Below are 8,311 nucleotides of genomic sequence, written 5' to 3'. Positions count from 1 at the left end.
AACAACATTTTCAAGAGCCATATATTTCACAAAAATTCAATTGGGAATGTATTTCTTTGTCTTCAATTATGTAGGTAAAGATATTTACAAACCTCACACTTTTGTTCCAACATTGATAGATATATTTTAACTTCCAACCTTAGAAAAGGGCAATAGTGTATTAATACTGTTATCTTCCCCTTTAGCTTTCTTCCATCATCCAACTTCCACCATCGCTGTCATACTTACATAGCATTCTTCTATCATAGTTATCTCTTTTGAATTTTTGTAACATTGGTTTTCAAAGTTTTAAATTTGATCCTGTAAATATTCCTTACTGGAAAGCACAAATAGTAAATATATAATTACATTTTCTTTCATATACAGCTGTTTCTTTCCTAGAATTTCTTTTGTTTCCTTCCTACCAACTATTCATCTCTGTCATTTTCATCAACTTTTCTAATTTTCCATCTAATTGGATGTTTATCCACTTCCTCTTTACCCAGAAACCTTCCTCCTAAGATTGTTGCTCTTTCCTTTCTAACCCAAACTGATTGCTCCCTGAGCACACCCTTTTACCCTAATACTAGAATTTTCATCCACAGCTTTCCAGGGTTTGTTATTGTTTCCTGCATCTCACAATCTCTCATTCAGGTTACATCCTCATTTTGCTTCAGCACATCTTCAAGAATCTCCCTATGTCCTAAACAGCACTCTGGCCTCAGAATTAGCCCTTAAGGCATTCGGGTCTGGCTGAAGAGCCCATGAGAGTATTTCAGGCATGGAAAGCCAAGACATTCCGGCCCAAAAAAAAAAAAAAAAAAAAAAACTAAATGAAAGATTTCTGCGAGTGAGATTCCAGTGGAAAGAACAGTTTATCAAAGAAGGAGGTACTTTTCTCTGAAGGGAGGAGAGATCTTCCACTTTGACTATGACTTTGTCTAAATAAGATCGGAGTTGGTGAACTCAAAATGCTTCCATAACCTTGGCAACTCATGACAAGAGCCTAGGGTGGTTACTGATGCCATAAACAAGAGTGTCAAATTGTTAAGTCAACAACAGGAGTCACTGTGCACTTACTCCTCATGTAGGAGCTCTGTCCTTAATGTGTTATTCAATGTGAATTAATGCTATAACTAGTACTCAAACAGTATTTTTCATTTTGTGTTTCTGTGTGGGTGCAAACTGTTGAAATCTTTACTTAATATATACTAAATTGATCTTCTGTATATAAAGAGAATTGAAAATGAATCTTGATGTGAATGGAATGGGAGAGGGAGCGGGAGATGGGAGGGTTGTTGGTGGGAGGGAAGATATGGGGGTGGAAAGCCACTGTAATCCATAAACTGTACTTTGGAAATTTACATTTATTAAATAAAAGTTAAAAAAGAATCTTCCTAATGTAGTGGGTTTAGGAGGCATAAGCTTACCCTTCAAGATAGACACAGCCACTTTTCTTTGCAGATGGTACCAGAAACTTGGTAACCTGCCCATAAACACTCAGAACTCCTTGTGCTACTGTTGCCTTCCTATTGTCAGGAAGTATATGAATATGGAAGGTGATGTACTCATGGAGGAATTAACACTTGCTGGGAGAACACCGAAGCAATAACTTCTAGGACTTGTACAGTTCCCTTGGCCTTTGGATGCAATAACTAAGATGAATCCTTTGTATCATTTCCCAGTCCTCACTGTATAATTGAGCTTCAGTCACCCACAGTGAAAGCTGGTATTGTAGTCTGTCTGGGGTTGCCATATCAGAATTCAAACGATTGGATGATTTATAATTAGTAGAGATTAATTTACCTCATGGCTCTGGAGGTTGGAAAGACCAAAATCAAGGAGCTACGTCTGGTGAAGACCTTCTGGCTGCATCACAGCATGATGGAAGGCACCACATGGCAAGGGAGCAAGCAAGAGAGAACAAGAGAAGGCCAAAGTTGCTTTTGTTACAAATCCAGCTCTTGTGATAATGAACCCACTCCCAGTCAGGAAAGCTCTAATTGATGTCCCATTTCTCATCATGATGGCTTTGGGATTGTTTTCCAATACATGAACTTTGGGAGACAATTCAAACCACAGCAGCTGGCTTCACAGCTAGCTCTCCTTCCACCAGACACCCCTCCTTCCTTAGTCTTACTTCCCTGCACTGCCCTACCAGTGTTGCCTATTCTTCTGAGGCAAACTTCCTACCCTTGAACATACAACTCTTGACCTGCTTCAGGAAACCCAAAGTAAGTCAAGAACTAGCAGTTTTGAGTTCCTGTTCTGTGATATATACTACATTATTGAATCCCTGTAACAACCCTCTGAGAAAACAGATTGTAGAGGTTAAAATACTACGGTACGCTATTCTGTTACAGATGTGGAAAGTGAGTTCAGCAAGTTGATGGCATGTGAAGTACAAATTCTCACACATTTCACCTGAGACGAAAGCCCAGGTGCTATCCACTGCCTCCTGTGGCCCCTTTCATAGACAGAGGGAATGTGGGCAACCCCTTACAGCTTCTACCTTACTCCAGAAAAGGGCTCTGAATCCCTAATCTACACAAAGTCTTAAAATCATTTTCTTTTGCCACTTCAAATCCTTCATGGAGCTACACAGTATTCATAAATAAATATATTTCTTCTATATCTGCTGCTTAATTTTCAATAAGCTGGCCCTAATTTCCTTCAGCTCTTCAGCCTATATAGGCCAATGCTTATTTTCATGGCTGATTAATGGTTCTGATTAGTCCTTAAAGCAGGAAATCCAATATCCCTTAGGGGAACCCTAAAGATGCAGATGACCATGAATTCAAGGAAGCCTATTCACAACAGAAATCAATGGAGAAAGGAGGCAATGTTAATGCAGACAACGTTCTACCAGTTTCTAAATGCAAGTGCTCAGACAGAGTAGAGGGAGGGGAGAGGGTAACAGAGAATGTATTCAGAATACCACATTGCAGTTCCATCACTCTAAAAGCCAGCTTTAACAGCTCCCTTCCCAATGTGGAAATTTAAAGCTTCCTTTTCGTGAATTTTGACTGGTTTATAGTCCTGAAAGAAAACTTCACCTCTCTCGCAGATTACCTCTTGGATTGAATATGTCGCCAGGAGCTGAGAGGGCTTGATTTCACCAAAGCTACACCACAGCCACAGCTTTGGCATCATTACAATAATTTCAAAACCAGGAATATTTTTAAAATTTTAGATATGTGAAAAGTACCTTCATTTTTGTAGCACATTGCTTATTTGCATGAAGATGTCACTTTAAAGATGATCATAAAGTCTTCTAATATGCTTTTGATAGAACAGGTTCCTTTAATCCAACAAATGTAACTTTCCACCGGTCATTTTGTAATCATCCTGTTGGTGAATTCCTTACAGATAACAGGACAATACCATATCCCCTCCACTTCCTTCTGACTGTTCTATGGGGACCAGTATGAAAGAGTGGGAAGATGAGCAGGGTTCTCAGGATTAGGATTATAAGGAAGAGGCTTCACTTAGTAACTGGTTATCTTGCTCCTCCTTCATACCTGTCTGAGCCACAAAGGATCGTATTTTCCCAGATCTATCCTTAATCCTCTACAAATTCTATTTTGGCTACAACCTATCAGCCTGAACTCAGAAAATTTTACATCTACATTTTAAAACAATTATCATCATTCATTTAAGCTATGATTCAAAAGCAATATTCCTGGACCATTTTGTTACATGAGCCAATAAGACTCATTAATTGTCACTTTGAATCTAGAGTGAGTCCACAGTTATATAACGTATGTGTCCTCTTCCACATCCATGAATCTGGCAACCTTCTATAACCCCATTCCTGACATGATTGCAACACAACATCAAAATTATCAATACCAGGAAATTCAAAAAGTTAGTAAAAATTGAATTAAAAGAAAAGTTTATATTGGTGTAAAATTTTTACAATCATGCATAATTTTTATAATATGCATTTTCCATGAACTTTTCTCTTATTAGTTTGATGGCACCTCATATATGTATATATCTGCATTTATATGTACATATATGCATTTATATATATATGCATAGAGACAGACTTCATTTATCCTATTAGCTGTGTCTCTCAAATCTACAATCTCCCTCTTAAGACACATATATAAATACCATCTCTGTCTTTAAGCATATGGAATTATTTCCAAATTGTAGAAAAGGACTAATTTAAGGATACAAAGGTGATTGTAGGCTTCACCTCCCCATGTCTAAACCTAAAATTTTAGAGAGCCATCACATATAGTCTACTATAATCAGTAAACTCAGCATGGGGATTGATTTCCATGAAATTCAAATATGTGATTTCAGTTACATAATGTATTTAAACAATTTTATCAAAAGTTTAGAACACAAATATGCATTAACCTCATCAAAAGCTGAGGTACTACACTGTGACATCTCCACCACTGTCCCAACTATTTGGACCCCATAGACTATAGTAGCACATGGATTCATATATTTTCAATGGTGGAAAATCTTTATTCTTAAATATTTGGCTTTGGAAATAAAATTTACTTAGTGCTAATTTTGTGAATAAGTTTAAACAAACTGCTTAAAACCATTCTGTTCAAAAATAATGCAGAATTAAACTCATTTTTGTGTGACCTGAAATGACCATCATAAAAGACTTCCAAATACATTTAAAGCAAATATCATTAAATATTGTCCAAAGATGACTTCTTAGAAGGTAAATAATGCCTGGGTAAATTATTATGATATTATACGCTTACCAAAAACTCAGAATCATTACTTTTGGTCTGGTCCATTGAACTTAACATTTACCCCCTCATGACAACAAGTCACAAAATAAAAAAATTGAAATCTATTTATGTCTTTAATCCCCTGGCCATGCATATTTTAAGAGTAATTTGAGGCTAAATTTAATGCAATTTCATTAACAATTCCAATTTGTGGTTATCCATTAAATAAGGAAATATTACCCATGATATTTTCTTCCTGAATATTTAGGTAATGCAAAAACTAAACCTAAAATATGAATTTAGAAGAAATATTTCTAAAAATACACTAACTGGGCTAAAATGCAAATTTAGCCATTGAAGTCATGCATCTTAAATATATAACATCTTTTCCTCTATATCTCTTTGAAGCAGTTTAATAAACTGTTATTAATATAAGTATTAAAGGGTTTCATTTCTTTTTTTTTTTTTTTTACATTTTAGGCTTTTATTCAGTGAGAGACATTATAGGAGAGTGAGAGCTTTATCTAAGAGAGAGAGGTAAATCTGGGTTCATACTGAGCACCAGGAACCAGCCACGTGGAGGAGCATCTAGGCCAGGAAGCCTAGGGCGGGTGGCTGGAAGGCCATGTGCCCTGGAGGTGCAGAGCTACACAGCAAGCCCCCTCCTGGCAAGAGGCCAGGGAAAAGAAGAGAAGGGTGGGGCACACTGTGTCCCCGGCTTTTAACCGACTTTCAAAGGGGAGTGGTTAATTAACCTGACTGGCTGGTGGGCACCTAGGTGTGGCCAGGTAGGGGCATGAGGTCACACAGGGGCCAGGGGCATAGTGAAGGTATCAGGTAGGGCGTGAGGTCACACAGGGATGTGGCGAAGGCGTGGTCTTCCAGCTCACAAACCTAATCAATTTTAGCCTGTATGCCTGCCTACTTCATTGCCCTCTCAGAGAGACTCCATCCCTTAATTGTAAGGGAAGTTGATGGATGTCAAATCATCTCTTCTGTTACTGCTTCCTGCTTATGAGGGGCGTAGCACAGGCCCTGCCTTTCCAGGGTCTTGAAGTCTCTGCCTATCCTATCTAACAGATTTGCTTTGTGAGTTGGAGCAATCTCGGTCATTGCCAACGTCTGTGTCCCCTGCATGGTCAGTTACTCCTGGAAGTCAAGTTCTGAAACATGTAAGTTGTTAATTAGCAAAGGCAAAACTGGAGAAAAACCAATTGTACGTGGGGTGCCCCTTTAGATGAAACAACATGTCTTACAGATTCCCAGATAGTAGGTAGTGAGAGATAGGCTACCCTTATGAAGATTATAAACCCATTTAGCTTGAGTATAGAGAATTATAATAGAAGAAATCATTAGGTAGCTTTATCATCAATAAAAGTTTCCAGAGATAATTAAGAAAGGCAAATACAGTATGTTTGTCTTAAGGAGACAAAGGCAAAAAGTTTTACTTATCCTTTTTGTTTTGAAGAGGTACTTAAGGTTTCTGATTGGCTTATCGGAACAGTCAGGCATATCTTTCGCATTCACCTGTGAAGACTTAAGAGGTAGAAGTTTAATCCTAATTTCATGGAGGTAGTCATGCTCAATAGCACCTGGTAAGGTCCCTTTCATTTACGCTGAATCTGATCTGAAGAGGATCTTCTTTTGAATGACTTGCTCAGGAATTTTTAATGTTGGAGTTTTTTGTTAAAAACTAAAAGGTGGACGCTCTTGGTCCACGCTGCCTGCCTCGCCGCCCGCCCAGCGTCCGCTGCCACCATGGGAGTGCAGGTGGAGACCATCTCCCCCGGAGACAGGCGCACCTTCCAGAAGCGTGGCCAGACCTGCGTGGTGCACTACACCGGGATGCTTAAAGATGGAAAGAAATTCGATTCCTCCCGGGGACAGGAACAAGCCTTTTAAGTTTATGTTGGGCAAGCAGGAGGTGATCCGAGGCTGGGAAGAAGAGGTTGCCCAGATGAGTGTGGGTCAGAGAGCCAAACTGACCATCTCCCCAGACTATGCCTACAGTGCCACTGGGCACCCGGGCATCAGCCCACCACATGCCACTCTCGTCTTCGATGTGGAGCTTCTAAAACTGGAATGACAGGAATGGCCTCCTCCCTTAGCTCCCTGTTCTTGGATCTGCCTTGGAGGGTCTGGTGCTCCAGACACATGCACATGAATCCATTCGGAGCTTTTCCTGCAGTTCCACGACGCCCTCTGTACAAACATCTGCCCGACTGAATGTGTTCTGTCACTCAGCTTTGTTTCTCACACCCCTACTTCCTCTTCCCCTTCCCCTTGTATGTGTGATCACCTAAACCATACGCCATAAACCTCAAGTGACTCGTTTTATTCTGTTCTCGTTTTGGGGTGAAGATTCAGTTTCCATCTTGGGTCTAGGTTTCCAGTGAAGATGTGGTCAGGTGTTAACAGCACAAGTGATGGGTTCACTTTAGAACAGGAAATGGTGTTGGGGAAAAGGGTTTGCAAGAATCTTTAATTCATTTTTATTTTTTTGGATGAGATTTGTATCTATTATGTATTAAACAGTCTTGCTGCAGCACTGCAAAGCCACAGTAGAAGTGAGACGCTGCTGAGGGCTGAGAGGTCCTCGGGGTGAAGTAACAGCCCTGCCCAGACTGAAGCGGGGACGGGAGAGCCTTTGCCTCCACAGCCCCAGCCCAGCCTCCCCAGAACCCTCTGCCTCTGAAACTAGATCACTTCCCTGCAACGCTGGACATTACAGGTACCTGTCCCTGGGCCAGCAGAGACCACTGAAGCCTTCTTTGTGACCTGGCTTTTTCTTTTCCCCTCCATCCTGTGTTTTTTCTAGTGGATTTTCAGAACTTTTATAATCTCCTAACTATCCAAGACTCCCAACACTTCCTAAATTTTAAGAAACTTTTAATTGAAAGTTTAAATTGAAGGTGCTGTTTGTAGACCATCACCCAGCGAAAGCCCGGCCATCACGACACATCCTTGAGTGTTCTCTTGAAAGTGATGCTGGTCATCGCAGCTTCAGCATCTCCTGGTGTTTGATGCTTGGCTGTCTCTGCTGATCTTGGGTTTCCCGGCTTTGCCTCCCACCCCCTTCACACCCCTCTGCTCTCCTGGTGAGAGAAACTGTTGCTGCCCCCACTTCACTCTAGTACCACATGAGTTTTGAGTTTTATTATTGCAATAAAGTGCTTTATGCTGGCAAAAAAAAAAAAAACTAAAAGGTTTCATTTCTTAGTGAAAGTTAGCAGATGATGAAGAAGAAAAGCTAGGTATCTTTTTTTAAAGATTTATTTATTTATTTGAAAGTCAGAGTTACACATAGAGAGGAGAGGCAGAGAGAGAGAGAGGAATTCCACCCAATGGTTCACTCCCTAATTGGCTGCAACGGCCGGAGCTGCAAAGCCAGGAGCCAGGAGCCTCTTCCAGGTTTTCCACTTGGGTGTAGGGGCCCAAGGACCTGGGCCATCTTGTATTGCTCTCCCAGGCCATAGCAGAGAGCTGGATTGGAAGTGGAGCAGTACATGGAACCTACTCTAGGATTGACCACACACTAGGCCATAAAGCAAGTCTCAGCAAAAGCAGTGTTAAGAGGAAAGTTTATAGCAATAGGTGCCTACATCAATAAAATTGGAAAGGCACCA

General features: G+C 40.4%; 1 pseudogene; it reads left to right on the top strand.

Moving 5' to 3' along the window:
* Window positions 1-6,397: 6,397 nt before the first annotated feature.
* On the top strand, window positions 6,398-7,730 carry LOC100358008 (peptidyl-prolyl cis-trans isomerase FKBP1A pseudogene; annotated as a pseudogene).
* The last annotated feature ends 581 nt before the right edge of the window (window positions 7,731-8,311 follow it).

Source organism: Oryctolagus cuniculus, chromosome 5, assembly GCF_964237555.1.
Source record: "Oryctolagus cuniculus chromosome 5, mOryCun1.1, whole genome shotgun sequence".
NCBI classification, from domain to species: Eukaryota; Metazoa; Chordata; class Mammalia; order Lagomorpha; family Leporidae; genus Oryctolagus; species Oryctolagus cuniculus.
Note: the sequence above shows the minus strand (reverse complement) of the source record. Positions and strands in the feature narration are given on the sequence as shown.